Raw genomic sequence first — 9546 nt, 5'->3', positions numbered from 1 at the left:
CCTACCTCTCCTCAATCAGCTGAACATCACCAGCTTGCTCTGTGTGTGTGTGTGTGTGTGTGTGTGTGTGTGTGTGTGTAATGGGGGTGGATTGCTGCAAACAGAGGTTTGGACACTTAGTGTCCTCAGGGATTAAGTAGGTCTATCATATTCATTTTTAGTCTATAGATATATCAAATTTATTTAGGAGCCAAATTTCTAATCATTGGTTTATGACTTAAATGTGGAATAACTGAACTGTTTACTCTTTACAGTGAGGATTCAGTTGCACCTTGTCCCTGAAAACAGCTTTCCTGTGAAGTTCCAAAGTTAGGCAAAGAGTTTCAGTACTGAGGTAGAGATAGAGAGAGACAGAAACAGAGAGGAACAGAGGGAAAGAGACAGAGAGATGAGAGACAGAGAGACAGACAGGGAGACACAGAGAGAGACAGAGAGAGAAAGAGGGAAAGAGACAGAGATAGAGACAAAAAGAGACAGAGAGAGAGAGAGACAGAAACAGAGAGAAATAGAGGGAAAGAGACAGAGACATGAGAGATAGAGAGAGAGAGAGAGAGAGAGAGAGACAGAGAGAAACAGAAGGAGACAGAGAGATGAGAGACAGAGAGACAGACAGAGAGATACAGAGAGAGACAGAGACAGAGTCAGGGACAGAGAGAAACAGAAGGAAAGAGACAGAGATATGAGAGACACAGAGAGAGAGAGAGAGAGAGAGAGAGAGAAGAGAGAGAGAGAGACAGAGAGACAGAGAGAGAGAGAGAGACAGAGATAGAGACAAAAAGAGAGACACAGAGAGAGAGACAGAATCAGAGGGAAAGAAACAGAGAAAGAGAGATAGAGAGAGACAGAGACAGAGTCAGAGAGAGAAACAGAGAGAGACTGAGAGAGACAGAGACAGAGTCAGAGAGAGACAGAGAAACAGAGGGAAAGAGACAGAGAGAGAGAGAGAGAAAGAGAGAGCGAGAGAGAGAGGAACAGAGGGAAAGAGACAGAGAAAGACAGAGACAGAATCAGAGAGAGACAGAGAAACAGAGGAAAGAGACAGAGACAGAATCAGAGAGAGAGAGGGAGACCAAGAGACAGACACAGAGAGAGACAGAGAGAGAGACACACACACACACACACACACACACACACACAGAGAGAGAGAGAGAGAGAGAGAGAGAGGAGAGAGAGAGAGAGAGAGAGAGGAATAGAGGGAAAGAGACAGAGAAAGACAGATAGAATCAGAGAGAGACAGAGAATCAGAGGGAAAGAGACAGAGACAGAGACAGAGATAGAGAGAGACCAAGAGACAGACACAGAGAAAGACAGAGAGAGAGAGAGGAACAGAGGGAAAGAAACAGAGAGAGACAGAGACAGAATCAGAGAGAAACACAGAATCAGAGGGAAAGAGATAGAGACAGAGACAGAGATAGAGAGACCAAGAGACAGACACACAGAGAGACAGAGAGCAACAGGGGAAAAGAGATAAAGAAACAGAGAGATAGAGAGAGACAGAAACAGAGAGGAACAGAGGGAGACAGAGAGAGAGAGAGAGAGAGAGAGAGAGAGAGAGAGAGAGAGAGAGAGAGACAGAGACAGAGACAAACAGGGAAAGAGACAGAGAGACAGAGACAGAGAGAGACAGAGAGAGAGAGAGAGAGAGAGAGAGAGAGAGATCATGCTCACCCCCATCTCCATACTATCTTGTAATCACATACTTCCTGTGCATTTCTAATCATAAAATTGTTACAAGAATAACTACATTTTATATAGTACTTTAAGATGCCTCAAGCATTTTACATACATTGCCTTATTTAATCATTGTAACAATGAGGTACTGTTGAACCTGTGAGGGAGGTGCTGCTGGTATTATTACCTTTGTTTTAAAAGATGAGGAAACTGAGGTTCAGATATGTTAAGTGATTTGCCTATAATCTTACAAATGTTGGAGTTGAGACTTGAACATCAATCCGTTCTGACTGCAAGTCAACTGGTCTTTCCATTATAATTCTCTATCTGTATAAAACTGTCTCTATCTCTGTCTATCTCTTTTAATCTCTGTCTCTTTCCCTGCCTCTCTGCTGAACTTTGATCTCTGTCTCTGTTGCTTTGTTTTTGTCTCTTCCCTCTCTCTGACTCTGACTCTGTCTCTTCTGTCTCTGTCTGTCTCTGTCTCTCTTCTTTCTCTATTTTCCCTCTCCTTCTCTTTCTTCCCCTCCCTCCCTCCTTCTCTGACTACTTGCTCTCTCTCTTCCTCTCCCTTTCATTCTTTCTCTTTCTTTCTCTGTCTCTCTGTGTCTGTCTTCTTCTCTCTCTCTCTCTTCTCTCTCTCTCTCTCTCTCTCTCTCTCTCTCTCACTCTCTCTGTCTCTGTGTCTGTCTCTCTGTGTCTGTGTTTGTGTCTGTCTGTCTGTATGGCTCCCTTCCTTCCTCTCTCTCTCTGTCTCTCTCTCTCTCTCGTCTTCCTTTTTCTCTCTGTCTCTGTGTCTGTCTCTCTCCCTTTCTCTCTCTGTGTGTCTGTCTGTGTTTGTGTCTGTCTGTCTCCCTTCCTTCCTTTCTGTCTCTGTCTCTCTCTGTCTCTGTCTCTCTGTCTCTGTTTTTCTCCCTCTCTCTTTTCCTCTCTCTCTCTCTCTCTCTCTCTCTCTCTCTCTCTCTCTCTCTCTCTCTCTCTCTCCTCCCCTCTCATTTTTTCACCTTTTCCTGGATCACCTCAGGAGCTGAACCATATAACCCCACTGTTAGAAGCAATCAGCCAGTTGTGCAATCTCCATTTGGATAGTTTCAGAGCCTGAGAACTCACTGCCTCATCACATAGCCTTTTCACTTTTAAGGCTCTTATTAGGAAGTTTTTCTTTATCCTGAGTTTAAATCTTTTCCTTTATAACTCCCATCCATTCATTGCTCCTAGCTCTGTCTTCTGTGATCAAGAAGAACAAGGCTAATCTCTCTTCCATATGATCCCCTTTCAGATTTTTGAGGGTAGCTCTTTGGAAAAAGCAGAATTCATAAAGGATTATTTAATAGGAAAATAGGGCCACTAGGTGGTGCCATAGTGCACAGGCACTGTGTCTGGAATTGGGAAAACTCATCTTCCTGAGTTCAAATCTGCTCTCAGACATTTAACTAGATGTCAGAAGTTGAGCAAGTCACTTAATGTTATTTGCTTCAGTTTCCTCATCTGTGAAATGAGCTGAAGAAGGAAATGGAAAATCACTCCAGTATCTTTGCCAAGAAACCCTGAAATGGTATGGTGAAGAGTTGGGAAAACTGAAAAGACTGAATAACAAAGTTGGAAGAGATGATGAGATGATTCCTGGCAAGATGGACAGTTCATGGTTGAGTTACCGGAGGGCTATCCTGGTATTCTCACAATGTCAGTAGGAAGGCCTCCAGAAAATCATGGAGAATCTTTGCAGTAAGCTTTTGGGAGAACATAAATTAGCATCATACAACACAATTGGTATGGACGAATTGTGATCTGGAATCACTAGTATCAGAGGAAACTTCCAAATTTATGAGATCACATAATCATTTGATTACTGGAGATATTAAATACTTTGGTATTAAAGACATAACTTCCATGCATTCCTGATAGGACACAGTGAACACGTTAGATCAGTTTCCTAAAAAGTGCAATCATAAAATGTGGACAATTCTGTAGGACCCTGCTATAGATGGACAGTCTTTTCTTTATGGAATTTGTTACTGTTTAGGTTTATAATTGGAGGTAAAAGGAACCCCCACTGCCTTAGCTAATTGCTGATACAATGACAGACGCATGCAAAAAGAGAATAATACATCTGTAAAGCTTTTTGTACTTCTGAATTGTTTTTGAAAAGTTTCACTTTTCCTAGAAATCAAATGAAATGGGTAGGAGAGACACTTCATTTTATACTTACATCATGTATAATAAGGTCTGTTGTATAACAAAGCATATAACCAATGTTGGCTTAAACATAAGAAATGACATAAATGACAGGATCCAGGACATATATGACCAGAATAGAATTAAAGGTCACAAAAGAAGCTAGCAGAGAAGATGGGGCTAAAAATCTTGACTCCGGGGTCATTCTCCCTCCTTAAGCCCCTTCTCCATCCATCCCAATAACATCAGATTCAGGAAATACTCATTGATTATAAATTTTCAGCGTGTTTTGCTGGAAAGAACAATAGTTTGAGAGTTGGATACCAGTTCAAATCTACAATCATAGAGTGCTTTAATATTTATAAGACATTTTCTTCACAACAAGCCTGTGAACTAGGTTGTATAAGCATTATTATCCCATATTATTGATAGGAAAGTAAATGCCAGAGAAATTAAGATATCTCTAATTTACAAAATTAGTCAGGCCTCATATTTAGATATCTTAAAATCAAAACAAAAACAAACACCAAAACACTGAGTTTGGGCCTACCATACAATACTGTGTTATGAATAGAGTTCAAAGTATGAGACAGATAGATAAAATTTCACAGAATCATAATCAGAGAATGTCAGAATTGGCAAGCAACTTAGAGAGCAAACCTGTATCTGAACAGAAATCCCCTCTTACTACATTGCCAACATATTCTTGTTCAGTCATTGCTTCTACGACTCCAAGGATAGAGAGCTCATTACTTTCCAGCCAGTCTACCCACTACATTTACTCTGCTGTAGTGAGCTAAAAATCTAACTCTGAAGCTTTCCTCTATTGCCCCTAGTTCTTTTCTCTGGGGTTGACCAAAATACATTAATCTCTCATCCTCATGAAATTTCAAATATACTGAATTTTCAAAATATTCAGTATTTCAAAATACTGAAAGACAGCAATCATATGTCTCCTAAATTTCTCTTTTCCAGGAAGATCATCCCTAGTTCCTCCAACTGTCACTCATACGACTTGGTCCTCAACCATCCTGGCAGCCTCCCAGTGGCCCTGCTCTGGACAGCCTATATGTCAGGCTAACTTACAACTCTCTATAACCAGCCTCTCCATTGTGCCCATGCCAAATACCAGTTCTGGCCTGGTCTGGCCTTTGTGAACACCCTGCTCAAGCACTATGTTAAGAACTCTGAAGGCTGGAATGTTCTGCCCACACTCGTGTCTGAATCGGCCAATTATCCCACTCTCTCCTCCCTCCTTTAGACAATCGCTTTAGAATCCCAGGGACCCCGTGTCAGTGGCTATGTGATTTGCCCTGATGGGCTCATTCTTTCTAGCATCCCCTTCCCCCTTCTCCCTCCCCAGAGACCCAGCAGGTTGAAAAGGAGGCACAGGCTGCATGCTCTGTGCTCTGCCAAGAGCCAGCCCTAGTTCTCACAGAAATGTGCCTTTAATAGCTACTTTTAATACTTGGTTGATTGATAGGTCACGAACTTCCTACAGTAAAAGAGCAGAGATAATAAAACAAAGGGGGTTTTTAGAAACAGAAAGTAGAGGCAGTTTTCCAGTTGGTGTCTGAAACTTCCCAAGCTTTCTGGAGGGCTCTTTCCCCTTTGTTTGGGGTTCAAGATCAGAGTCTGCCAAGTCAATAAATGAGGACCCTTCTCTTCAGCCAGTAAACATCTTAATAGCTTGATAATGTGGAGGAAAAAAATAATGGAAAAAAGTACAGAGGATTAAAACATTGAATACATTTAGCTACTTAACCCCATCACTGCAGAAACCCAGGGAAAAGGTGCAGTATTAGAAAAAAGAAATGGAAAGAGTCTATTTTTAAAAATAGAGGTTAGACTGCATTGCCTTAGGCCTATTTAAATTTAGGCTAAGGTTGAGAGATATCTCAGAATTTTTAAGAGATGATTTTTTTTTAGTGCTGAAAAGTGTAGCCTGAACTCTGGGGACCTATAGCTTAAAAGTATCATCTTCAACCTCTTCTCCCTCATTCCCCTCCTCATAATCATCCACATTCAATAATACTAATAGTGATGACTGGATTTTATTTAGGATTTCCTTTCAGGGAACTCAAAACACTTTCATAGATATGGACTCATTGTACTTTCACAGCAAGACCCCAAGCCTTAATGTTGAATTTAGAACTGGAAAGAGTAAAGGTCTGAAACTCTGAGTTGATGCCCTGAGGTCGGACAACTGAGCACTTAAGGCTAATTACTGATTGGACAATACTCCATTAGCCTATGCGTGGAAAATGGCCTTTCCCACTATTCTGTGCTGGTTCGATCTTTTGGTGTATACAGAGAATTGTAGGAGGGATTAGGGGGTGGAGTAAGATAAGCCAGAATCACCTTGGCGATAGATGAGGAAGAGGGAGATTGTGGAAATCCTGCGTCTATCCCCTTCACTTCTATCCCTAAAGACCAAGGACTTTTGCTTATCCTGATTCTGGTTGATTCTAAGGTATCCAGGGCGCTAACTCAGTCTTCACAGGAAAGAAGCTCAGAGCTCAACAGTCTCTCCACAGAAGTTGAGGAAAAAGTCATTTTTCCCAAAGATGAACACATCCTAGTTAACCAAACTAGGCTTTTATTCCATTTCTACTGTTTCTCTCCCTAGCACCCAGTCCTCTCTGTGGGACTGGTTGAACCCTAGTATCAGTAAATATGAGACCTAGAAGATAGCTTAGTTTCCTTATTTATAGAATGGTTGAATTGATTTTTCTGGACTATGCATATTTGTTTCAAAGGAGGACTTCTATTTAGGACATGGGGAAAGGAGTGGTAAATTAATAGATAATGATGTATCTGGCCCCAAAAATCAATAAGATTTTTTTAAATGTGTAGAAAGGGATGCAAACAAAAAGCAACTGCATTACTACAATTGTATTATAGCTAAATAGATAGCTGTTTATCTACCTATGTATATGTATATATATATATATATATACATATATATATATATTCACGTATATATTTCTTTAAAAATAAACTGCACATAATAAAAGTTCACCATTTCTTGAAGATGTCTCTGTCCTGATTTTATTATAATTTTGAAATGTTTGTGTATGTTGATTGCTAAGTTCATCTTTTTTTAAAAAATAAGGGGTTTGGAATAGGTAATATCTAAGCCCTACAGAAGTTAATCATTTAACCTAAAATCAAACAGTGTACCAGGGACCAATCCAGAACTAAGATATAGGCCTAATGACTAAATAAGTCCATTGCTTTTTTTCTTCAATTGCTCTCTCTGTCTTAGGTTTCCATTTTGGATATGTAGAAACAGAATCCTGGTGAGGATGAATGAATGGGCCAAGGTCACATAGATGATGGCAAGATTGAACTGAAATTACAACTAGTATTGAAACTCCCTGCTTTTGAGGTCTTAATTGCAGCACTGGGAACACTATATCACTTTAATCATTATAAAAGACCATTAAAAAGAACTGATACAAGTAAGATCAATGAATACCAATTTGATGGAGCAGATAAGCTGAGAATTTGCTTTGGGGAAGATGCTATAGGCTTTGTTTTACAGCTAGTTTGTTTGAAAGATTTGAAAATTGCCTCTTAACCACTATGTAGAATACATACTATGTGCCCTTTTCTGCTAAAATTCACCTCATTGGTTGGTTGGTTATTATTCCAATAAGAAGGTTGGAAAAATCATTGGATTTAAAGATGGAAAATCTGGATGAACATTTGGGGGTCTTCCACTTAACTACATGTATAATTTAAGCCTCATCTCTTATAGTTCTGAAGTTTTATGATAGTTGGACATAGTATGTCATTTTCTAGACCAAGTGCAAGACCTACTGAGACAGAAATGATGGCCAAAAGATATTGCAAACTTGCCAAAATATGCATCTGAAGATTGGCTGTCCCCGGATGGAATTGAGGTGAGACTTAAGGAATCAATGATAATAAAACTTTTGGCAAAATTCATGAAAGACCATTTATTACCATTTGTGCTTTGACGATTCCATTATTTTTTGAAAAAGGAGATTGACTGTGCCAAGTGAGCTAATTTTCTCCCACCTCCCAGACACAACCCTGAAATGTGGAAGGAGCTCTGTTCTCAGAATAAAGACCTGACACTTTCTATGGAAAAAAAAATGTCAGCAAACATGGTTCGTCTGGGGATAAGTTAGTATGAGATTGTGCTCTACAAAAGCATATAATTACAGAATTTAAGAGCTAGAAACTTTTTTTTAGGATATAAAGGTTTTAGGATATAAAACCTAGAATAACTTTCAAATCTAGAATATCAGGAGACTTGTATAAGGGACCTTATATAGTAGATTACACTGAGTTGATCTATTTGTTCCAGATCAATTGATTTAAGATAGACATCGTTGATAGAATTAAAGAAAATAAAGGACAGGTAACAGAGACAATGAAGTCTTAAATTAAGTGTGAGCATTTACATTTACTCCTTTAGGAAATATGAAGAGTTTTTCAGTCAAGACTGATAGAATTAGAAAGCAGCAAGCCATAATCTGGCCAAAGGATCGATTGAACATGCCCCTGGTAACCTTTTAAAAAAGAAGACATATTTTCTGGGGAATAAATCAAGATAGGAGATAGCTCTGAGCAATGTGAGCTTTGATAGTAGAGAAGAGAGCTAGTTATAAAAGAGGAGCACAGCTTTGGAGAGGATTCATGCCTTGGTTCTTGATTGGGAAGGGAGGGGATTTCACTCCCTCTCTCCTTCTCTTCCCATATTCTAGGACATCTTCTAGTGCACCATTTGTCCAGTAGAGAACATCACACAGAGAAAGGAATAGGCCCAGTTAGTCAAAGCCAGAGACCAGAGGAACTTCATGTGTTAAGAGATAGGAGTCTTACCTGTCCAAAGTTGAGCTTTAGAGAGAAACAAGCCTAGGGAATTCAGGTGAACAACCTTACCAGAAAAAACACCAGGCCAAGAAAGAGCAGAGCAAGGATAGCATGGAGAAAAGAAGGGAAGATGTCCTGGAAGAAAGAGTTACTCATGCATGTTCTTTGATTGGATGCTTCTCTGTTGGTATACTCTATGCATATGTCTACTTTTCCCATTGATACTATGGATATTTGTGGGAGAGTGTAACCCAGGTGTGTTTGCTTGTTTTTTGCTAAGACAATTGGGGGTAAGTGACTTACCCAGGGTCACACAGCCAGGAAGTGTTAAGTGTCCGAGAACAGATTTGAACTCAGGTCCTCCTGACTTCAGGGCTGGTGCTCTATCCACTGTACTATGTAGTTGCTCTACCCCAGGTTTTGGAATGGAAGTCTTATAGCTACTGCTCATGCTATGCCATTTTAATAAATTCTCTTGCTTTGGACTAATAGTCTTGACTGGCTGACTACTGAAGATAAATATAATATCGGGATTCATAAATTATATTTTTAGGATTTCCAACCCATTAAACCTGGGGGCAGTCATCCCTTTGGAAATCTAAAATGTGAGTCTGAATTAGGGGAGTGGCTCCACATGGGACTCTACAGTTAGAATATAGAATATCAGAGATGGGAGGAATCTTAGAACGTGGAATGGAATAATAGAGTTGTCTAGTAAAAGGGGGAAAATTGAGCTCCAGAAAGGAATAAGTGACTTGTATAAGACATTAATGTTGTTTTGTCACAATCCTCATCTTTTAGCTTATCAATTATTAATCAGCTTATTAACTCCAGGGATTTTTTTTCTTGATA

This window comes from Antechinus flavipes, chromosome 2 (genome assembly GCF_016432865.1).
Source record: "Antechinus flavipes isolate AdamAnt ecotype Samford, QLD, Australia chromosome 2, AdamAnt_v2, whole genome shotgun sequence".
Taxonomy (NCBI): domain Eukaryota; kingdom Metazoa; phylum Chordata; class Mammalia; order Dasyuromorphia; family Dasyuridae; genus Antechinus; species Antechinus flavipes.
The sequence above is the reverse complement of the archived record's forward strand: the minus strand, read 5'-3'. Positions refer to the sequence as shown.